Source organism: Triticum urartu, chromosome 4A (genome assembly GCF_056163025.1).
Source record: "Triticum urartu cultivar PI428250 chromosome 4A, HENAU_Tu73, whole genome shotgun sequence".
In the NCBI taxonomy this organism is placed as follows: Eukaryota; Viridiplantae; Streptophyta; class Magnoliopsida; order Poales; family Poaceae; genus Triticum; species Triticum urartu.
Genome location: NC_141876.1, coordinates 384,711,990 through 384,737,601, shown reverse-complemented (window position 1 = coordinate 384,737,601; position 25,612 = coordinate 384,711,990).

Genomic DNA, 25,612 nt, shown 5'->3' with positions numbered 1-25,612 from the left:
AATCAACTAGCATAGGTAGGCAAAACAAGCATACCTTTGAAACTTTAAGCACATAGAGAGCAAACTTGATATTATTGCAATTCCGACAAGCATATATTCCTCCCTCATAATAATTTTCAGTAGCATCATGAATGAATTCAACAATATAACCAGAACCTAAAGCATTCTTTTCATGATCTACAGGCATAGAAAATTTACTACTCTCCACATAAGCAAGATTCTTCTCCTTCGGAATAGTGGGAGTATCATAAGAAACTCGAACACTATAATTTGTTCCCACATTAAAAGAGTAATGTTCAGAAAAAGGGTAATCATAATCATGACAGGTTTTATAAATATAATCATCACTACTTCTTATAGCATATGTATCATCACAATAATTATCATAAGTAGCAACTTTGTTCTCATCATAATCGATTGAAACCTCTTCCAAGATAGTGGAATCATCACTAAATAAAGTCACAACCTCTCCAAATCCACTTTCATCAATATAATCATCATAAGTAGGAGGCATGCTTTCATCATAATAAATTTGCTCATCAAAGCTTGGGGGACAAAAAATATCATCTTCATCAAACATAGCTTCCCCAAGCTTGTGGCTTTGCATATCATTAGCATCATGGATATTCAAGGAATTCATACTAACAACATTGCAATCATGCTCATCATACAAAGATTTAGTGCCAAAAATTTTAATGCATTCTTCTTCTAACACTTTGGCACAATTTTCCTTTCCATCATACTCACAAAAGATATTAAAAAGATGAAGCATATGAGGCAAACTCAATTCCATATTGTTTTTGTAGTTTTATTTTATAAAATAAACTAGTGCTAAAACAAGAAACAAAAAGATTCGATTGCAAGATCTAAAGTTATACCTTCAAGCACTAACCTCCCCGGCAACGGTGCCAGAAAAGAGCTTGATGTCTACTACACAACCTTCTTGTATATGTTGTTAGGCCTCCAAGTGCAGAGGTTTGTAGGATAGTAGAAAATTTCCATCAAGTGGATGACCTAAGGTTTATCAATCCATAGGAGGCGTAGGATGAAGATGGTCTCTCTCAAGCAACCCTGCAACCAAATAACAAAGAGTCTCTTGTGTCCCCAACACACCCAATACAATGATAAATTGTATAGGTGCACTAGTTAGGCGAAGAGATGGTGATACAAGTGGTATATGGATAGTAGATAATGGTTTTTGTAATCTGAAAACATAAAAACAGCAAGGTAACTAATGATAAAAGTGAGCACAAACGGTATTGCAATGCATTGAAACAAGGCCTAGGGTTCATACTTTCACTAGTGCAAGTCCTCTCAACAATAATAACATAATTGGATCACATAACTATCCCTCGCCGCCGGACTCTGGAACCTTTGAAGGTTCTGGAGCGGTGTCCGGCCTCGAGCCGTACTTGGAGCCCTGGGGGGTTTCATCCCCTTTACTCCTGGAGTCCGGGAGGTCGGCTTGCGGCGCCTCCAGGACCACCTCCTCCTGGCTTGGAACCTGTTGGGACAACACTTCGGTGTCGTCCGTAGGGCGGGGGGAGGAAGCCATCGGAAGTGAGTTCACATCCGACGAGTCCACTGAGCCGCTCGACGACGTGTCGAGCCGGTCTTTGGGTGGGCTGCATAAACATATTCGACGTGAGGGAAAGCTGTGCAATAAACGAATATTATGAATTACTCTGGTATCCGGATACTTACGGTTTGGCCAGGGGCTTGGCCCTAGGCGCCCACTCCTCTTCGCCGCCGTCGGCGTCGGTGGAGCAGTCCGGAGGAAGGGTTTTCCCCTTCTTGGACCCTTCGGCCTCCCCAGTTGGGGCGGCCTTCCTTTTCTTCCCTTCCCCCGCTGGAGGGGAAGGGGTCTCTTCTTGTTCCTCCTCCTCGTCTTCGCGGGAGGAGTGCGTCTTGGATTCATCGGATGATGAATCCGACACCTCCGGGCATCGGGCACTCTTTCGAGTCCCCGCGGCCTTCTTCTTGACCTTCTTCTGCGACACCACATAGGGTGCCAGAACCAGCAGCCTCGCCAAGCGAGCGTCCACTGGGCCTTCGGGCAAAGGGCCCGGACAGTTGATCTGTCCGGACGTCACCTGCCAATCCTGTTAGAGGAAAGGGAGCTTAGATCCCGCATGGAGTCAAACTATGGAAAACTGATACCCTGTAAAAGGAAAAAACAGCTTACCGCGAGAGCGTGACGCCGCGCACTGAATCCGCGATCCTCAGTAGCGGATGCGGGAGCCTCGGCGCCCTTGAAAAGCACCTTCCAAGCATCTTCGTACATCGTGTCGAAGAGCCTGCTCAGAGTTTGGTGCCGCGCCAGGTCGAACTCCCACAGGTTGAAAGCCCGTTGTTGCCACGGGAGGATCAAGCGGATGAGCATAACCTGGACTACGTTGACAAGTTTGAGCTTCTTGTCCACCAGGGTTTTGACGCATGTTTGGAGTCCGGTCAGCTCTCCCTTTTTACCCCACGACAGGCCCGTCTCTTTCCAGGACGTGAGCCGCGTTGGGGGTCCGGACCGGAACTCGGGGGGTGCCACCCATTCGGCGTCGCGCGGCTCGGTGATGTAAAACCACCCCGATTGCCACCACTTCAGGGTCTCCACAAAGGAGCCCTCGAGCCATCGGACGTTGGCCATCTTGCCCACCATGGTGCCTCCTCACTCTGCCTGGCTGCCGCGCACTACCTTCGGCTTGACGTTGAAAGTCTTGAGCCAGAGCCCGAAATGGGGGCGGATGCGGAGGAAGGCCTCACACACGACGATAAATGCCGAGATGTTGAGGACGAAGTTCGGGGCCAGATCGTGGAAATCCAGGTCATAGTAGAACATGAGCCCCCGAACAAATGGGTGGAGAGGGAAGCCCAGTCCGCCGAGGAAATGGGGGAGAAACACCACCCTCTCATGGGGCCTAGGGGTGGGGATGAGCTGCCCCTTCTCGGGGAGCCGGTACACGATGTCGTTAGACAGGTATCCGGCCTTCCTCAGCTTTTTGATGTGTCCCTCCGTGACGAAGGAGACCATCCACTTGCCTCCCGCTCCGGACATGGCTGGAGAAGGTTGAGGTGGGGAGTGCGGACTTGGGCGTTGGAGCTCGAGTGCGCAAGAATGGATAGGCGAAGGAGGAAGAAGGCCTAGGTGAAAAGGTGGATCTTTATCCCCTTATATGGGTGGACGCAGCTACATATCCCCACCAGCCTGGTAAAACTCGCTTATCTCCAACCGCCATAATCGATGGCGCGGTTGGGTTAACCACGCGCGTATTGATGAGAATCCCGGAATAAGGGGACACGATCTCTGCTTTAACAAGACGTACCAAGGAAACCGCCTCGCATAACGCGCTGAGATGGGACAGTAAAACGGTTTGAATAAAATCTTGGCCGTGGTGTGATGTCACACTACGGAATACGTCAGCAGATTAGATTTGTGTAAATATGATTCTCTCTATGGCAATATGTGGAAACTTATTTTGCAGAGCGGGACACTATCTTTGTGTTCAAAATCTTCTATGAAGTACTTGTAGGAGGAACCCGCCTTGCAATGCCGAAGACAATATGTGTGCCGGACTCGTCGTCATTGAAGCCTGGTTCAGGGGCTACTGAGGGAGTCCTGGATTAGGGGGTGTCCGGATGGCCGGACTATACCTTCAGCCGGACTCCTGGACTATGAAGATACAAGATTGAAGACTTCGTCCCGTGTCCGGGAGGGACTTTCTTTGGCGTGGAAGGCAAGCTTGGCGATCCGGATATACAGATCTCCTATCATTGTAACCGACTCTATGTAACCCTAACCCTACCCGGTGTCTATATAAACCGGAGGGTTTTAGGCCGTAGGACAAGATACACATCAACAATCATACCATAGGCTAGCTTCTAGGGTTTAGCCTCCTCGATCTCGTGGTAGATCTACTCTTGTACTACCCATACCATCAATATTGATCAAGCAGGACGTAGGGTTTTACCTCCATCGACAGGGCCCGAACCTGGGTAAAACTTCGTGTCCCTTGTCTCCTGTTACCATCCGGCCTAGACGCACAGTTCGGGACCCCCTACCCGAGATCCGCCGGTTTTGACACTGACAGTCTTCTGTAGCCGGCTTTAACCTTTGCTGGATCCTGATCGGGATCTTTTCCCTAACCAAAATCCTGCACTGAGCAACAAATGCGCTCTTTGTCCGGAAGGGTTCAATCGGTTGGCCGTCGGGCGCGATTGCTATGATCTCAAACTTTTCATTCGAGCTCAACTTTTTCTTCGGGCCTCGTCTCTTTACCAAAGTTGTGCTCGATCCGGAGGGCTAGAAAAATGAACAAAGACATAATTAATATGTGTACATACCAAAACAATGAATGCATCAATTAGCTTGTCAGTAGAAGCTTAACTAATATATATACCTGGCCAGACTCGGTTCGGTCACCGGAGACGTCATCACGGTCTCCTTCTTGCACCGGCATTGGGTCACCGGAGCCGTCCTCATGGTCTCCTTCTTACACCGGCATTAGGTCACCAGAGCCATCATAATCATAGTCAGTTGCTTCCAGACCATCGGGGTCGTTGAGAAACAATGAGCAGACGGCATCACTTCCTCGTGCGATTATGTCCCCCAACAACTCTTCTTGAACTTCGTCTCAGGCGGTGTCCACAGTTTCTACAAATATTTACAACATGGCAATTATTATTCAAACATTACAGATGGATATATTAGTGGCAAACGTAGAACTAATATTAATTAGTGGCCTCGACGCTGCTTCTCTAGGGTTTGGGGTGGCCTCGACGCTGCTTCTCTAGGGTTTGGGGTGGCCTCGACAATGCTTCAAGGATAAAAAAGAAGAGGAAGAAAAAAAAGAGGAGAAGAAAGAATAGAGGAGTTCTTACTCCTCTATTCTTTCTTCTCCTCTTTTTTTTCTTCTTCTTCCTCTTTTTTTTATCGGGAACGAGGGTCGCCGAGCGGTAGAGGAAACCCTAAATAGCAAGTATCGTGGGTGTGAGATACATGTGGCCATCGGTGTCGGACACTACATCCACGTCCCACAAGTGACGCGGGTCGACGCCCGCGTCACTTGTGGGACATGGATGTAGTGTCCGACACCGACGGCCACATGTATCTCACACCGACGATACTTGCTATTTAGGGTTTCCTCTACCGCTCGGCGACCCTGGACGACCCTCGTTCCCGATAAAAAAAGAGGAAGAAGAAGAAAAAAAGAGGAGAAGAAAGAATAGAGGAGAAGAACTCCTCTATTCTTTCTTCTCCTCTTTTTTTCTTCTTCCACTTCTTTTTTTATCCTCTTCTTCCTCTCATGTTCGACGACCCTCGACCCCTCGGCGACCCTAGACCCCCTCTCGACCCTCGATACCTCGGCGACCGTCGACCCCCTCTCGACCCTCGACCCCTCGGCGACCCTAGACCCCCTCTCGACCCTCGTTCCTAATAAAAAAAGAGGAAGAAGAAGAAAAAAAAGAGGAGAAGAAAGAATAGAGGAGAAGAACTCCTCTATTCTTTCTTCTCCTCTTTTTTTCTTCTTCCTCTTCTTTTTTTATCCTCTTCTTCATCTCATGTTCGACCCCCCCTCGTGTTGAAGTTATCGGGAGGGGGTATATCAACCCCCCACGTGTTGAAGTTATCGGGAGGGGGTATATCCACCCCACCCCACGTGTTGAAGTTATCAGGAGTTTATATCGACACGACATACGTACATGCAGGAAAATAATATTATCGGGGAGGGGGTATATATATCGAGCCCCCCCTCGTGTTGAAGTTATCGGGAGGGGGTATATCGACTCCCCCACGTGTTGAAGTTATCGGCAGTTTATATCGACACGACATACGTACATGGGAAAATAATATTATCGGGGAGGGGGGATATCGACCCCCCTCGTGTTGAAGTTATCGGGAGGGGGTATATCGACCCCCCCTCCTATTGAAGTTATCAGGAGTGGGTATATCGACCCCCCTCCCACGTGTCGAGGAAAAAAAAGAAGAAAAAAACGAGGAGAAGAAGAAAGGAATAGAGGAGAAGAAGGGAAAAACAGAATATATAATTCTATTTTTCTCTTCTTCTCCTCTATTCCTTTCTTCTTCTCCTCTTCTTTTTGTTATTTTTCTTCTTCTTATTTATTTCTCCTTGTCGCCCTCTCCCCTCTTATTCTCCTTTCTTCCTCTTCTTATTTCCTTTTTCCTCTCATTCTTTTTCTTCTTCTTCCTTCTTAAAAATACATGAAGTAGTATTGCTTGTTTTTTTAAAATAATGTTCAAGTAGACATTTTAGAAAAAATTAAAGGTTTTTCCTAATTCATTGTTCATATGAATATACAAACATTTGCATATTTACGATAATCAATATCACCAAAAAAACTATGAACAGAAAAAATACTATTTTTTCTGTTAATCTATCTTTTGCATACATATACACACATACATATACTATACATATAATCAGGAAAAACATATATATATATATATATTTGCAAAAAAACAGGGGGGAAGAGGGGGGCGGTGCTGGCTCTGACCAAAGCGATAGGCGGGGCGGCGACGGCGTCGGGGCGGCGCGGGGAGGTGGCCGAGACGGAGCGGGGTGGCGCGCGGCGTCGGAGTCGGGGCGGCGCGGGGTGGCGACGGCGTCTGGGTGGCGCGGGACGGCGTCGGAGGCAGGGGCGACGACGGCGACGGCGGGCGCAGAGGGGCAGCCTGGTGGTGTCGTCGGGGCGGGATCGAACTGAACCAATTTTTTCACAAGTGTGGCTTATATAGACGGAGCATTGTTCCCGGTTTGTCCTACCAACCGGGACCAATGCCCCCTTTAGTCCTGGTTGGTGCCACCAACCGGGACCAAAGGCCTCTTTTCAGCAGCCCAAAGGGCGGGAAGCGGCGGCCTTTGGTCCCGGTTGGTGGCACCAACCGGGACTAAAGGGGGGCATTGGTCCCGGTTGGTGCCACGAACCGTGACCAATGCACCTCTTTTGTCTCGGTTGGTGGCACCAACCGGGACCAAAGGTTGTGTGCTAGAACTGGCGCAGTGCGGTGGGATGTTTAGTCCCATCTCGCTTGCCGAGAGGGGCTTGGAGTGGTTTATATGCTCTGCCGAGCCAACCACTTCGAGCTCCTCTCTACTGCAGGCTTACGGGCCTAAATCCACTGTCTGTGCCTGTGGGCCTACTGGGTCTCCTGCGGGCCTGAATCCTGGCCCATGGTAGGGTTTCTTGTCGTATTCAGGCCGTGGGGGCTCAGTAGGAGGCATTTTTTTTGTTTTTTTGTTTTCATTAGTTATTGTTGCTATTTTTAATTTTTTTCCAGTTTTTTGTTTTGTTTTCTGCATTATTTATTTTATTTTGTTTTTTGCTTTATTTTTTAATTTTTTTTGCTTTTAGTTTTAGAAAAATTATAAACTTTCTGTTAGTGCCATTAGTTTTCAAATTTGAAAACATTTTTTTGTTTTTTTGCTATTAGTGCCTATTTTTTGCAGTTTTTTTTGTTTTGTTTTCTGCATTATTTATTTCCTTTTGTTTTTTGTTTATTTTTTAATTCTTTTTTCTTTTAGTTTTAGAAAAATTATAAACTTTCTGTTAGTGCCATTATTTTTCAAATTTGAAAACACTTTTTTAGTTTTTTTGTTTTCTTTGTTGCTTTATTTATTTTATTTTGTTTCTACTTACAACAAAATACTTATTATTGCTATTTTTATTATTTTTTCAGTTTTTTTGTTTTGTTTTCTGTATTATTTATTTTCTTTTGTTTTTGCTTTATTTTTTAGTTCTTTTTGCTTTTATGTCAGCAAAATTATAAACTTTCTGTTAGTGCCATTAGTTTTAGAAAAATTATAAACTTTCTGTTAGTGCCATTAGTTTTCAAATTTGAATAGTTAAAATTTGAATTCTTTGAAATTTGTGTGAATCACAAGTTTGTGATTAACTTTACTAAAAAAAATGAACATAGATGCACCTATAGAGAAAATTCGACCTAAATTCATAGTTTTCAAATGAACTTTGAAAAATTTGGCATAGCATACTCGCGTGTTAAAAAATTGGCATGGTATCATCATAATAGTTGCGGGAGAAAGTCTTCACTTTTTCTTCGCTTGTGTCATTTGCTTATTGAGCCGTAACCATGGATAATCTTCATCGTTTATCAGGATGCTTGGGTCAGCCTTGACATTTAAGGGAGGAATTTCATGAAACTTTTAATAATCTTCAGACATGTCTGTCTTGCCCTCCACTCCTAGGATATCCCTTTTTCCTGGAAGAACTATGTGGCGCTTTGGCTCATCGTATGATGTATTCGCTTCCTTATCTTTTTTTTCTCGGTTTGGTAGACATGTCCTTCACATAGATAACCTGTGCCACATCATTCGCTAGGACGAACGGTTCGTCAGTGTACCCAAGATTTTTCAGATCCACTATTGTCATTTCGTACTGTGGGTTTACCTGTACCCCGCCGCCTGACAGATTGACCCATTTGCACTTAAACAAAGGGACCTTAAAATCATGTCTGTAGTCAAGTTCCCATATGTCCACTATGTAACCATAATATGTGTCCTTTCCGCTCTCGGTTGCTGCATCAAAGCGGACACCGCTGTTTTGGTTGGTGCTCTTTTGATCTTGGGCGATCGTGTAAAATGTATTCCCATTTATCTCATATCCTTTGTAAGTCAATACAGTCAAAGATGGTCCCCTGGACAACAAGTACCGCTCATCACAAACAGTGTTGTCACCTCTGAGACGTGTTTCCAACCAACTGCTGAAAGTCCTGATGTGTTCACATGTAATCCAGTCGCCGCACTGCTCCGGGTGTTTGGAGCGCAGACTGTTCTTGTGTTCATCAACATACGGGGTCACCAAGGTAGAGTTCTGTAGAACTGTCTAGTGTGCTTGAGACCAAGAATATCCGTCCCTGCATATTATTGAGTCACTTCCAAGAGTGCCTTTTCCAGTCAGTCTCACCTCATACCGCGATTTAGGGAGACCTATCTTCTTAAGGCCAGGAATGAAGTCAACACAAAACCCGATAACATCCTCTGTTTGATGGCCCATGGAGATGCTTCCTTCTGGCCTAGAGCAGTTACGGACATATTTCTTTTGGACTCCAATGAACCTCTTAAGGGGGAACATATTGTATAGAAATACGGGCCCCAGGATGACAATCTTGTCGACTAGATGAACTAGGACGTGCATCATGATATTGAAGAAGGATGGTGGGAACACCAGCTCGAAACTGACAAGACATTGTGCCACATCACTCCTTAGCCTTGGTACGATTTCTGGATCGATCACCTTCTGAGAGATTGCATTGAGGATTGCACATAGCTTCACAATGGCTAATCGGACATTTTCCGGTAGAAGCCCCGTCAATACAACCGGAAGCAGTTGCGTCATAATCACGTGGCAGTCATGAGACTTTAGGTTGTGAAACATTTTCTCTGGCATATTTATTATTCCCTTTATATTTGACAAGAAGCCAGTCGTGACCTTCAAACTGAGCAGGCATTCAAAGAAGATTTCTTTCTCTTCTTTCGTAAGAGCGTAGCTGGCAGGACCTTTATACTGCTTCGGAGGCATGCCGTCGTTTTCGTGCAAATGTTGCAGGTCCTCCCGTGCCTCAGGTGTATCTTTTGTCTTCCCATACACGCCCAAGAAACCTAGCAGGTTCACGCAAAGGTTCTTCGTCATGTGCATCATGTCGATTGAAGAGCGGACCTCTAGGTCTTTCCAGTAGGGTAGGTCCCAAAATGTAGATTTCTTCTTCCACATGGGTGCATGTCCCTCAGCGTCATTCGAAAAAGCTAGTCCACCGGGACCCTTTCCAAAGATTACGTGTAAATTATTGACCATAGCAAGTACGTGATCACCGGTACGCATGGCGGGCTTCTTCCGGTGATGTGCCTCGCCTTTGAAATGCTTGCCTTTCTTTCGACATTGATGGTTGGTCGGAAGAAATCAACGATGGCCTAGGTACACATTCTTCCTGCATTTGTCCAGGTATATACTTTCAGTGTCATCTAAACAGTGCGTGCATGCGTGGTATCCTTTGTTTCTCTGTCCTGAAAGGTTAGTGAGAGAGGGCCAATCGTTGATGGTCACGAACAACAACGCCTTTAGGTTGAATTCCTCTTGTCTGTGCTAATCCCACGTACGTACACCGTTTCCATTCCACAGCTGTAAAATTTCTTCAACTAATGGCCTTAGGTACACATCAATGTCGTTGCCGGGTTGCTTAGGGCCTTGGATGAGAACTGGCATCATAATGAACTTTCTATTCATTCACATCCAAGGAGGAAGGTTATACATACATAGAGTCACGGGCCAGGTGCTGTGATTGCTGCTCTGCTCCCCGAAAGGATTAATGCCATCCATTCTTAAAGAAAACCATACATTCCTTGGGTCCTTTGCAAACTCATCCCAGTACTTTCTCCCGATGCGACCCGTTAGTGGGTGCTCTCAACTTCCCGTCTTTCTTCCGGTCCTCACTGTGCCATCACATCAACTTGGCAAGCTCTTCGTTTCTGAACAGACGTTTCAACCGTGGTATTATAGGAGCATACCATATCACCTTCGCAGGAACCCTCTTCCTGGGGGGCTCGTCGTCAACATCACCAGGGTCATCTTGTCTGATCTTATACCGCAATACACCGCATACTGGGCATGCGTTCAGATCCTTGTATCCACCGCGGTAGAGGATGCAGTCATTAGGGCATGCATGTATCTTCTCCACCTCCAATCCTAGAGGGCATACGGCCTTCTTTGCTGCGTATGTACTATCGGGCAATTCGTTATCCTTTGGAAGCTTCTTCTTCAATATTTTCAGTAGCTTCTCAAATTCTTTGTCAGGCAAGGCATTCTCTGCCTTCCACTGCAGCAATTCCAGTACAGTATTGAGATTTGTGTTGCCATCTTCGCAATTGGGTTACAACCCTTTTTTGTGATCCTCTAACATGTGATCGAACTTCAACTTCTCCTTTTGAGTTTCGCATTGCGTCCTTGCATCGACAATGACCCGGCGGAGATCATCATCATCGGGCACATTGTGTGGTTCCTCTTGATCTTCAGCAGCTTCACCCGTTGCAGCATCATTGGGCACATCGTCTAGTTCTTCTTGATCTTCACCAGCTCCCCCCGTTGCAGCATTATCGTATTCAGGGGGCACATAGTTGTCATCGTACTCTTCTTCTTCACCGTCTTCCATCATAACCCCTATTTCTCTGTGCCTCGTCCAAACATTATAGTGTGGCATGAAACCCTTGTAAAGCAGGTGGGAGTGAAGGATTTTCCAGTTAGAGTAAGACCTCGTATTCCCACATTTAGTGCATGGACAACACATAAAACCATTCTGCTTGTTTGCCTCAGCCGCATTGAGAAAACTCATGCATGCCCTGAATGTACTCGGAGGTGTGTCTGTCACCGTACATCCATTGCCGGTTCATCTGCTTGCGTTATATATAATTAAGTGTCCAAATTAATACAAGTTCATCATCACATTAAAACCAAAGTACATACATAGTTCTCATCTAACAACATATAGCTCTCCAGAGCATCTAATTAATTAAACAATTCATTGAAACTATGTAAAACATTACAATGCGAAAACAAATGCGATCATAATCGCAACCAAGGTAACAATTGATCCAACGGCATAATGATACCAAGCCTCGGTATGAATGGCATATTTTCTAAACTTTCTAATCTTCAAGCACATTGCATCCATCTTGATCTTGTGATCATCGACGACATCCGCAACATGCAACTCCAATATCATCTTCTCCTCCTCAATTTTTATTATTTTTTCCTTCAACAAATTGTTTTCTTCTTCAACTAAACTTAACCTCTCGACAATAGGGTTGGTTGGTCGGCATAATTTTCATAAACAATAAATGAACCAATAGTTATAAAGATAATATATATACCACATCCGAATCATAGACAGGACGAGGGCCGACGGGGGAGGATACCAAAACCATCGCACTATATAAGATGCAATAATAAAAGTAAGAAACTAATACAAGTATCTATGTAAACATACAAGTAAGAATATTTTTTCCTTTCAAAAAGAAGATAAGAACAAGAGGCTCACCACGGTGGTGCCAGCAATGAGCTCGGCGCGGGTGATGACGGGGACGGGGCGTGACGGACCGCTAAACCTAGACAAATATTGAGGAAAATGGTGCTTGAAGGTCGAGCTTGGAGAGGAGAAAGCTTAAGTAGTGTGGCTCGGGCAATCCATCGAACACCTTGTGTGCATAGGAGGTGAGCTAGAGCACCACCAAGCCCTCTCCCCCTCGGCCAGAAAAAAACAGAGTAGTGTGCTCTGCTCTTACGCGAGGGGGTATATATAGGCAGCTCATTGGTCCCGGTTGCTGGCATGAACCGGGACTAAAGGGGATCCTTTGGACCCGGTTCATGCCACCAACCGGGACCAATGGTGGTGGGCAAGGAGCGAGGCCATTGGTCCAGGTTCGTCCCACCAACCGAGACCAAAAGGTCCAGACAAACCAGGACCAATGGCCCACGTGGCCCGGCCGGCCCCCTGGGCTCATGAACCAGGTCCAATGCCCCCATGGGTCCTGGTTCTAGACTGAACCAGGATTAATGGGCTGACCCGGCCTGGACCGTTGCCCCCTTTTCTACTAGTTCCCTCAGCGCCGAGGGAGAACTACTCCCTCCTTGTCATGGAGAGCACCGGGATGATGAAGATGGCCACCGGAGAGGGATTTTCCCCTCTGGCAGGGTGCCAGAACGGGTCTAGATTGGCTTTCGGTGGCTACGGAGGCTTCTGGCAGCGGAACTCCCTATCTATTGTCGTCCCCGATAGTTTTAGGGTATATGGATATATATAGGCGGAAGAAATACATCAGGGGAGCCACGAGGGGCCCACGAGGGTGGAGGGCGTGCCCAGGGGGTGGGCGCGCCCCCTACCTCGTGCTCTCCTCGTTGATCCCCTGACGTGCACTCCAAGTCTCCCGTATTGCTTTCTTTCCAAACATAACTTTTCCGAAGGTTTCATTCCGTTTGTACTCCGTTTGATATTCCTTTTCTGCGAAACACAGAAACAAGGGAAAAACAGAAACTTTCACTGGGCTCTGGGTTAATAGGTTAGTCCCAAAAATCATATAAAATAGCATATAAATGCATATAAAACATCCAAGGTTGATAATATAATAGCATGGAACAATCAAAAATTATAGATACATTGGAGGCATATCAGTTAAGAGAGGATTTAGCCAAGGATCTCCAAGAACTTTGTTTGGAGATAGTTCCTAGAGGTTTTGTTGCAGCATTGGAAGTTCAGTCAACATTATTGGGAAAGATTCGAGAATGTCACAAGGATGACAAAGAAATTGCCGAGATAAAGCAGAAAATGAGCAAGGGAAAGGCCAAAGGTTTTCGTGAGGATGAGCACGACAGCTAGTGGTTTGAGGACCGTGTTTATGTACCAAATAATGCAGAGATCAGGAAGTTGATACTTCAGGAGGCTCATGACTCGCCATACTCTATACACCCCGGAAACACCAAGATGTATTTGGATTTGAAGGAGCGTTTCTGGTGGACTGGTATGAAGAAGGATATTGCCGAGTATGTAGCCATATGTGATGTATGTGAGAGAGTGAAGGCAGAACATCAGAAGCCAGCAGTATTACTGCAGCCTATGCCGATACCCGAATGGAAGTGGGATATTCTTGGCATGGATTTTATCACCGGATTACCCAGGACTCGATCGGGATATGACTCTATCTAGGTAGTAGTTGATCGGTTGACCAAAGTGGCTCACTTTATCCCAGTGAAAACCACCTATACAAGTGCGAAGCTAGCCAAGATATATATGACCAGGATCGTATGTCTGCATGGAGTTCTGAGGACTATCGTATCAGATAGAGGAACATAGTTTACTTCAAAGTTTTGGCACCAGCTGCACCAGACTTTTGGAACCAGGCTAGACTTTAGTACTTCCTTTCATCCATAGACAGATGGACAGACCGAGAGAGTCAATCAGATTCTAGAGGACATGCTGAGAGCTTGTGCGCTTGATTATGGACCTAGTTGGGATAACAATTTTTCTTACGCGGAGTTCTCATAGAACAATAGCTACCAGGCCAGTTTGAAGATGGCACCTTTCGAAGCTTTATATGGATGGAGGTGCATGACACCGTTGATGTGGGATGAAGTTGGAGACCGTCAGTTGTTTGGACCAGATTTAATTAAAGATTTAGAAGAGAAGGTTAAGCTGATTCGAGACAGACTGAAGGTAATTCAGTCCAGGCAGAAAAGTTACGCAGACTCAAAATGCAAGGAGGTAGTCTATGAAATCAGAGATAGAGCATATCTTCGTGTGTCACCTCTACGAGGAGTTAAACCTTTTGGAGTTAAAGGGAAGTTAGCCCATTATTTGTAGGACCATACCGAGTTTTGGAACGTATGGCAGAAGTAGCCTACAAGTTGGAGTTACCCGAAGGACTGTCAGGAGTTCATGATGTGTTTCACGTTCCCCAGTTGAAGAAGTGCCATGCAGAGATGGCCGATATTCCTATGAGAGATACAGTGCCCCTAGAAGCAATTCAGTTGGATAGTTATCTGACCTATGAGGAGAAACCATTCAAGATTCTCGAGTTTGCCAGCCGAATCACACGCAGTAAGGTTATCGAGTTTTGCAAATTTGAGTGGAGCCACCATACCGAGGATGAAGCCACCTGGGAACGAGAGGATGATCTACGGAAAGACCACCAACACCTATTTTCTAGCCAACTCTAATCTCGAGGACGAGATTCACCTTAAGGGGGTAGGTTTGTAACATCCCAAATTTCCAATTTGGAATGTTATACATAGGTCATCCATCCATGCATATCATATTTTATTGCATTTTGTTTTCTGACCCTCGAAATTCTAAGAAACTCAAGGACCCATGGAGAGAGTTGGGGATTTCATTGTTTTCATATTTGAATTTTCTCAAATATTGAAAGGTGGATCACATTGGTTTTATTGTTTTTCCGCTCCAAAAATATTTCATATTAAAAACTATATGAGAGGAGATAATATGACTTCTTCAAAATAAATGAAATTTTGGAGAAAATAAAATCAAATAAATATTGTTTTCGGATTTTATTGCTATTTTATTTGAATTAGAAAAAAAATGCATTTTTCAAAATTGCATTTTAGGCCAGGAAAATGTTTACTTTGTTCTAAATATTCTATTTAGACGGTGAAAATTTGTTTTGGTATTTTTAAATTTTTATTTTATTTTTTTGGATATTTTCCGGGGGAATCTGTTTTTTTAAAACAAGTCAACCGACTTGAACGGGCCGTGACTGACCCGGTCTCCTGCCGGGCAGGCTTTATAAGCCGCCGCCCCAGCCCACCAAGCCGCCCCGCCCTGCAAACCCTAACCCTAGCGCGGCCGCCGCCGCGAACGCCAACTGCGCCGCCGCCGCTGCCCGCCGCCTGCGCCGTTTTCCCGCGTCGCTCGCCGTTGCGCCCGCACCCCAGAGCGGCCGCCGCCGTTCGCCGGATCAACCGTTGTTTTTTTCGGTTTAGGTAAAAACCGATTGGTGTTTTTAAACCCTAGATGCGTTTTTTATCGGTTCGTTTTCTCGGTTTAGTTATTTAGAGGACGTCTGTCCTTTCGTTCATTTTTACGAACACTTTTTGCCTGTTAGGTTCAGATAGCGAACGTTCGTTCGTTAGTCTTTTCCTTGTATGTTATTTTCGGCCAGGGACCTATCTGCGATTATTTTTATCGCATATTAGCCCCTCATCTTCAAACCCTCGCCGTTTCTTAACTGTTTGTCCAAATCCAGTGAAACCAACACCAAAACCTTTGTCTCGAACCCCTCTTTCTGTTTAATCAACTTGAACAAGGTTTTTGACAAATTAAAATTTGGTTTCAAGCATATTTGGTTTTGAAGTTCTTTTGACTGTAGTTTCAGTTTCATAGCTCCGATTTGATTGATTCTTTTTGCAGATCGAATCTCTTTAGTCGAGTTTTCAGATACGATCTTCTTATTTGAGTGTTACCCATGCATCTTTGCTTGATTGCTTATGTATGCTATTGTTTGTTTGTGATAGAATTCCCGGAGTGCGCAGCGTGCTACTACGAGTCGCTAGGTTTTACGGATCATCGGCAAGGCAAGTAACACTTTGATCATACTCTTTTCTTACCCAGTTTTTATGTATTAGTTCCAACCCCCCAAACATTGCATGAATACGATCTCTTAACCTGTGGGTTTTGGGAAGTAGATAATGAGGTAGAACCTATTGCCCTTTTTATTATCAAACCCTAGGAGTTACTTCTACTTTATGCTTATACCGTCATGCTATGCTCGTAGACGTGGATTGGGTTTGAGTGTATCCATGACAGATGTGAGATTGTTAATTAATGGTTAACTTAAGGTGGCTACTTAAACAGACATAGGGGTGGATTGGTTGCGGGCACCTGGAGAATCCAATGTTGTCCTAGGATATCCAGGAGTACCCGTGTGATAATCCTATGGTTCGCCACCTAGGCTCAAAGGGATCATAAGATTATTCGTGCTAGAAACTTCCGTGTGCGGCCACAAGCTATTATGGGCTCTAGCATAGTGGAGTAAGTTGCATGACCTCTTCTAGTGGTAGGCTAGCAGATGTAGGGGATGTAGGTTGGTACGGTCTACCCGGAGTTAGAGTTAATGCTTCTGAAAAACTGTGTCTTGGTCATCCGTTTCTCAAACAACATGTAGTGTGAGAAATCCAACGAAGGAGATCTATTCTTTTGGGGAAAAGTTCTCAAACCTTTGCAGAGTGTACAAACTAATCATGGTTAGTCGTGTCCCCGGTTATGGACATCTTGAGTATCTGGATCTTGGATTCTCATATTGATCTCATCACTCTAATACTTAATTTGTTGGGTTGTTAATTACTTTCTAATTGGGATTGAGTTGGAGGAACCTTCTCAATGTTTGACAACTACCATGATAGTTAAATAAAATATATTCCTTTGTTGTAGGGCAAAATTGGCTTTTCGCAAAAACATTATAACCATAGAGCCTCCACCAGCCATATATGCATGTAGTGATAGAATTTATCTGTTCGTTGCTCTACCGTGTTATATTGCCAGCATATTCCATGTGCTGACCCATTTTCAGGCTACAACATATCATGTTGCAGACTTTTCAGACGAAGAGTAAGGTGCGGTAGGTCATTTGTCGTGCACTCAGCTATGTCGTTGGAGTTGATGGACTCACTTTATCTTCCAAGCTTTCCACTGTTATCTTATTTAGATGGCCTTAAGCCATATTATTGTAATAAGTTCTCTTTTGAGACTTTTGATGTAATAAGTGTGTGATTGCTACTCTACTATAAATCCTTCGAGTACTGTGTGTGTCAGCATTACGGATCCAGGATGACACTTATGCACAGAGACTTGACTATCTGAGGTCGGGTCGGTACATCATACACGTAGGGGGAGTACGTGTAGGGGCCACTAAGGAGCAATCAAATCACACAGTAAGTTAGTCGGAAGAAGCAACCATCATATCACTCTTTAATGACATGTATGCAATATAAAATTGTTGATATGGAGAGAAAAAGAAAACCACTATATATACACTAGAAGGAGCCCAAGCTACAAGCCTGCTTGCTTGGGTTGCTCTCTTCACAAGCATAGAACGACTGTGGCCACACTGCTGGTCACAGATCTGGCCTGATCCCGCCGCTGGGGGAATGGAACGATGTTCTGCGTAGACGTGGTAGACATTGGCGAGGGAGAAAACCCACAGTCGGTATGTCACAATCAGGTGTCCCCGCGGTATGGGCTGATGCCGCCTCCCAACCACCCTTCTAGCTAGAGCTCGATGTTCGAGGTACATCTTCCTTTTGGAGCCGGCTTGCTCCACTACTGCAGCTCCCCGCGTAGCTCCATCTCCATGTCGATCTTTCTCTACTTCTACCGGCTTCTATTTGTGATGAGTTTATGTCTCATGAACTGGTGCCAGTACTATTATTCTAATCACACTTCCTCAATATCTTTGCCATCAGAGATGCTCAGCTCAATTTTAGTGGAACTACACAAAAGCATACTATGATCCGAGGGTGCCCGCCGTCTTTCCTTTGATAGGTTCTACCTAGCCAGGAAATTAAATCCTGTTTAGGGTTTAGGGTATAAGTTGTAGTGACCCCATCAATAGTTTTTCTTTTGTACACACTCTCACAACTTTGGTCTTTAGTTGTGAAGTATATGATCTGTGAATCATTGAGATGCATCAGCATGCGTGTTAGTTTTCCTTTGTATTTCATGGAATGTTGTAATGGGGCAACCTTCGAGTAGGAATGGAAATGGAGTGGTAAGTTTCCATTTTTCCGGAGAAAAATTGGAAATGGAGAGAAACCAACGTTTCGTTTTGTTGGATTGCGCCATCGACCCAAATCAACGATTAAATCAAATCTGTCGCGTTCGTGTCTCACCCTCCTTCACGGCTCCACCCCACACGGTCGCTCGGCATGCCACTCACCACAAACTAAGTATACGATAATTTTATCGCCTGCTTATTGATGGATCACACCATGGAGTACTTGCACTACTAGAAGAGATTGACGAGGAGGGGGGGGACAGCTAGCTATAGCACAGACTCCCAAGAACTTTTTACATGCATGTTGTGGCCGGCTATTGCGACCTTTGAACACAGAGCAGTCGTGTGCATCGAGAAGCGATGCGGCCGACGCCCTCACGGCAAGCCTGCCACTTCAATGCCGACACTAGTGAGAGGTCGCATCCACTCTGGCCGGGCATGAATGCGGCCCTGACCGTTCCTGGCGGGAAACACGCGTGGGTGATGAAGAGGGTTCGGGTTGGTCAGGAGCGAGCGCGGCAGCGGTCTGGACGCCCGCAAACAAGAGGGAAGCTATATGTTAATATTGCTATGTATATAATTAACAACGTAAATAATGTCTCAGTTGGACAAATATGATTGGAGATGGAGATGGAGATGTAATTTTACGTAAACACAGATATGCATGTCTATGACCTGGAAGCGGGGGCATGTTTTTGATCGAGTTTTCTTTCTTGGTACATTAAAGCCACTACTACGGAGAGATTCTTTTTTCGCCAGTTTTCGTTTCTTTTTGTCCGCTCGTTTTCACTTCTTTTTTTCGGGAATGCGCATATTCTATTTAAAACCACTGCTATGGAGAGATGTTTTTACTCTATTGTCTATATATCCTCTTGTTTGATAGGGTTTCTCGCGACTCGGTCTCTCACCCTCTCCATATCAAAACAAGATGACAGTGTCCACTCTATCTCTCTCCTCACTAGTGGTTACAGATCCGACCGAATTCCATCCTCCGCGGGAGGCGAGGACGTGCAGCGTTGACGTTGTCGCCGTCTGTGATGGAGGAAGTCGATGTGCACCGTCCTCTCGGAGCCGGTGCTGGAGCGGACGAAGGTCCTCCGCGCCCTTGATCGCTGCCGTCGTGTGGGCAGATCCTGCCCGCCCGCCTAAGCGACATCTCGCCCACCTGATGTATAACTTCTTGTACTGGTCCAGCTCCAAAGGTCGCTGCATGCGGGTTTTCTTCGATGCGACTACTCCCCAGCTTCCCATGTATAGTAGCTAGGGTTCATCGGCTGGTCCAACATCACCTTACTATTATAGAGGAGATCCCACTCGAAAAGTTGTCCTGGTTTATGCCTCGGTGGAGGTATAGATGTTGTTTCGACAAAAATTACATTGTGGTTGTTCGTTCATTGTCCATATGCTCCTATTGCTGCTGCTAGTCTAATACTATCACTGTTTAAATGAAGAAATGCCTTTTTTCTCGGGTATCCTGGTTTAGTTCCCATCAAGATAATCATGATGCTTCTGTTTGTTGGTGTACTTTTCATTATTTCTTATTGACAATTGAGATGCCGCTGTTAATCTTGTACCACTGCCAAAACAAAGTAACAACACTATATCCTTTTTTATATTTTTGCAAACAATGATGCGTATCTCCGTACCCGGGCACGTCTTCCTCAATTTTAGTGGAACTGCACAAAAATTGGATAGCCATTGTTGTTCCGCCTCACTATCCTCTGCGACGTGGTTCTTCCTTCCTCGAGCTTGATTACTAAGAAGAAACAGACAACAGTGAGGATTTGTCGAACTTCAAAGGTGCCTCACCCAAACTTGATGCCAAATGGATGATGCATCACCACGATGACCTATCGATGCTCATGGTTGCGCCTCATGGTTGCATCGGCTGGTGAAGCTGGTCGATTTTCAATGAAAAACGATCCATCTTCCATCAGTTCTCTTTACTTCTTACCCACCAAGATGATATGCTTCATCAGTTCACCTTGGTTGCATTGGAGACGCAGCCGTCTTTCACGTTGGTGCAATTTTATTACACAATTGGCTATGAACCAAATGTTTCGTCGAAGAATGATCGATGTTGGTACTAAGAGCATAAGTTTTGTATTGATTTCTAAGACTTCTCACAACTTTGTCTTCATCTCCCCTGTAATTTTATTTTTCCAGCTATTAACTAAATATGTGGTCAGCCTTTGATTAAAAAACTGGTGTGGACAAAAACCAGGATGGACGTAGTAGCCCTCCATTTTTATTTACTCTACATATTAGATTTGACTAAAGTCAAACTTTGTAAAGTTTGACCAAGTTTTGGCCAAACACAATAAACAATAATTATTGAGAGAGGGCAAACTGTACATACTCTCAAACCTTTCTGATAATTCAAATTAAAATTCTTTATTTGTAAACACTCTCACACGTTTCTGATAATTTGGCGCATGTATGGTTGTTCACTTAACAGAGGGTAGTGTACCGCACGTGAAGGACAGGAAGTGCGACCACGACTCGTGGATCGTTAGTTCATTGTAAGTAGTAGTTTTCTTCACTGGTACGTTAAGTAAATAGTTTCGTTTCGTACTTACACAATTTAAAACGATTGTTATGGAGAGAATAAGAAAACCACTCCACTATATATTTGCAGTTAAGGCACCGGTGCTCAGTCCGTACTATATATGTAGTACTATATAAGCTGGAGCCTCAACGCTTGTTCGCTAGGGTTTGCACTCTCCACACTCTCGTCGCACTACATATATATACACGCTGGAGGATCAACGTTCCTTTGCTAGGGTTTACTATATTCAGAGTCTCTCACCTTCTTCACCAGATCTAAACAAGACTGTGTTGGCCTCTGTCTCTCTCTCCCCCCTCACAACTGGTGAAGTAGCCATCCGGATCCCATCACACCGAGAAGGGGAGGAGGTGCAACATTCACTCTATCACCTTTGGCGAGGGAGGCAATCCACTGCCGTCTGCGCTATTGTCTTTCATGCAGCGCCAGTCTGGGAGGGCCGCTGACCCCTTCTTCCATGCTGTCGTACGTAGTGTGGGCACATCCGGCCTCCTGCCGCACGCCTAGCCACATCTCGACAACCCTAAGGTATTACTTTGTTTGAAACTGCTATTGCTCTATCTGCATGCAAATCTTTTTTGATTGTGTAGTTAAATCTAGGTCTTGGTTCAAAGAGGAAATAAGGGTGCGGTGGGGTGGAGCATCAATCTAGGACGTGCTTCAATGAGGAAAGGAGGGAGGGAAGTAGTATAGACTGGATATACAGCCGCTTTGTTGGTCGAAAAGGGGAAAAGAGGGTAACCCAGTACACACATTTGTAAGGAACCCATATCTTTGTTGAAAAAGGAAAGAAACTGGGGGTCGGGTAGTTTGTGCAGGACTAGATTTGCTGCCCTCACATAGGAAAAAGGTTCAAAAAGAACAAAAATGGGACCAATGCAGATATGCTGCTTGGCAACATACTCTGCATCACCCATTTATACGTTTGGACGCACAAGGTGCTGGCATGTCCTATGTTCCATGTCCCATGTTCCATACAACTATTTTGCTGTTGTTAATCTAAGAATGCCACTGGAAAATTGAAGCAATACCACTGTTAAAAGTAAATTATAGTTTTAACAAATGTTGTTTTAAGGGAATGTCTCTGTTAATATGAATCAATGCAACCGTTTTAGAAATGCTACTATCCTACTTTGTTTTCCATCAAGATAAGTTAGATGCTTCTTTTTGTCGCTGTTTGTTTCATCCTCCTTTGTTGGCCAGTAATTGTTTCCTTTTTGGGCTCTTTTAAAATATGGATATCTATTCAACTTGTTTCTATAGAGAACTTAAATGTCACACAGGCAACTTTGCTTGATTTTAGTGCAACTACACAAAACGAGATTGGATTTCCTATTCGTGCTGGTAGATTCATATTTTATCTTGTCTGTCTCATGAAAGGTCAGTACATGCCTTCATCCACATGATTGTGCAATGTGCTTTGAGATGCTGTGCTACTTGTCTTGCTACTGTTTTAAATAAATTTTGAACTGAAGCTATTGAATTGCTCTCTTTTCCCATTAAGTAGTGAACAAAAATGGGACCAACCCAGACATGATGCTTGTTACTTCGTTACAACAAACTTTGCATCACCCCCTTTATAATTAGGTGGAAGCACATGGTGTTGTTGCGCCCACTCTCCCCTGGAACTGTTTATGCTTTTTGTTAATCTAATACCACCGGTAAATTAAGCAATGCCACTCTCAGAATTAACTACTGAATCTTAGTTCAAAACTGCAACACTTGTTAAGGATCGGCGGAAGTACCATTTTTGTGGCCGCATGTTTCATCCTCCTTTATTGGCCAGTAATATCTATTCAACTTGTTGCTATTGCGACATTTTGCTTCGCTAGGCAAAAAACTTTTGTTTTAAGAGTGTTTTGTGCAGTTCAACTTGAATGTCACACTGGCGACTTTGCTTAATTTTGGTGGAACTACACAAAAGGAGACTGGATTTCCATATATGTATTGAGATCTCTTTCAGGTCTTCCTCGCGAGTTGTTTCAACCCTTGGTCTTGAAAGGTTAGTACCGACTTTCATCCACATGATGTTGTAGTGTGATTTGAGATGTTGTGCTACTTATATTGGTACTGTTTTGGATAAATGTTGAATTAAGGCTATTGAACTGCTGTATTTTACCATTAAGTGTGAAAAAATTGTTCCAACCTGGACATGATGCTTGTTTCTTTGTTATAAGAAAACTCTGCATCACCCCCTTTATAAGTAGATGGAAGCACATTGTGTTGTTGCGCCCAGTCTCCCCTGGAACTGTTTATGCTTTTTGTTAATCTAATGTCGCTGGTAAAATTAAGCAATGCCACTCTAAGAATTAAGTACTGAATCTTAGTTCAAAACAGCAACACTTGTTAGGGATCCGCGGGAGTACCATTTGTGTTAGGGGTCGGCCGGAGTACATGTTTAAGAAATGTATTGTTCAGATAATGTCTCTGTTATTATATATGAGTTACAGTGTTTTACAAATGGTATTATCCTAGTTTGTAGTTCTTTCTACATGTTTAACAAGGTATTGTTAATATAATGTCTGTGTTCAAATGAATCAGTCGCATTGTTTTAGGAATGGTACTTTTCTGCTTTGTCCTTCTTTATACATGTTGGAACAAGGCATTGTTAAGACAATGTCTGAGTTAATATGAATGAATTGCACTGATTGAGAATTGCTACTCTCCTGCTTTGTTTCCCGTTAGGATAAGGTAGATCCGTAGTTGTTTTTCTTCTGGGAGTACAAGTCATCAACCGTTATTTCTTAGTAATTGTTTCCCTTATACCTATTGTTGCTTACAGGGGTATCAAAATTAAAGCTCAGTATTATTTCGACTTTGATTTTAGTTGAACTGCACAAAAGGAGCCAATGTGTCTAAGGCAAACTGCTGCATTAGTGGGTCCAGTTGGTCTTACCACTTTCCAGAAAGAAGCATTCATTGTTTGTGCTACATTACAGAAGGAATGATCGAGAAGCTTTACAGAGTATTAGTAGACGCTGGTGACATGACTAGTCTACAAAGAGAATGGACAACTCAACAACACGTCGAGTGCAAAATTCACTCCACAAGGAAAGGTATGACCAAGTCTGTTGCCGACGCATCTGTAAAAGACAAGGTCAGTATCGGCCTTCATCCACATGATTGTGCTACTTATATTGTTGTATTGCTTTGAGCAAATGTTTAATTCAAGCTAATGTATTGCTATCTTTTCCTGTTAAAGATAATGAAGATGATTATTGTTGTAATCATATGTTTAATCAACTAGTACCACTATTATATTCATCACGCTTTTTCTATATTTATGCAGACATCGATGCTAAGCTTGATTTTAGTGGAACTACACAAAATGTTCAGATGGTTCGTGTCCTCCATCACCTTGAGCCACCGGACTATCTGTTTGAATGGAGCTGCCAATGTCGGCCATTAAGAAGGGTAAGAAGAAAGACAAAAAGAGAGATGGCTGCTTTACTTGTAGTTCGGAGGAACACTAGGAAAACAAGTGCCCAAACAAGTACAAGAAGCCAGGACAGGACTCCAAGTCTGTCAATGTCACTCTAAGCAACAATGATGGGGCATCTGGGTATGGTAATTTGTTTACTGTACTTTCAGTTTGTTAGTCCACCGACTGGTGGGTTGACACTGGGGCCAATATTCATGTCTGTGCTGATGTGTCTTTGTTTTCTTGCAGCATATAAATACGAAATCCATAGGGATGCTCAGCTTGATTTTAGTGGAACTGCACAAAATGTTCAGATGGTTCGTGTCCTCCATAATACTTCATCATGCACAATACATCGAATGCTTCTCTAATCATTCATCGTCACCTTGAGCCATCGGACTATCAGATGGCAAACTGATGACAAACCCTGCCCGTTCCACAATCATAGGCATCACATATTTTGAATGGGAAAAACTTGTCAAAGTTTAACCATTGATGTTAGCAAGAATACATTAGTTTAATATATTGGAATTGGAAAACCTTGTCAATTTTTGCTCATTGTATTTAGCCAGAAGACATGCATTTGATATTTTTGAGTGGGACGCCCTTTGCTATGAGCAACGTCGCTCGTTTTTTCCTATTGTTGTCTTCAGTTTATAAGTAAATATTTACTCTGCTGAGATGCATAGTCACATGAATGTTGACTTATGTAAGGTATTTCAAGAGTTTGTTCTGAATGTTGTCTATGTAATGCTAGGCCTTGTGAGTTTGATTGCAAAGTTGAGCTTGGAATGCTGTGGCATGCGGCATCACGAGCTGTTCACCGTGCCTCCTGAGAATAATGCTTCATATTGTTTTGCATGTTGATCTAATGCTTGTGATTTGCATGTTAAGAAGATCATCCTCTTCTGTTGTTTCTATGCTTAAGAAGTTCATTGTCTTATGTTTCATTCATAGCGTATACGACAACTCGGGTAGGTTAGAGGTGAAACCATATGATCTTCCGACCAACTGAGGTAGGTTAGAGGTGAAACCCTTTGTAAAACTGACGCTTGTAAATAAAAGCAGATGGTCTTGGGCGAAGCGCTTGGTTGGGCGATTTCGACTAGTAAAATATACACTGGTCTCTCAAATTACACGCATAACTCGCCGATTTTCGTCACCAACCTTGGGCCCTCTGTTTTAATTACGGCTATTTTTTACGCGTTGTTTCTGATGACGAGTAAATTACACTTGTATCTTAATACAGGTGTGAAAGAAACCAGAGCTCCCAAGCACGGCATTACCATTTCATGCCGTCTCAGTCTCTCGAAGGTTGTCATAGGT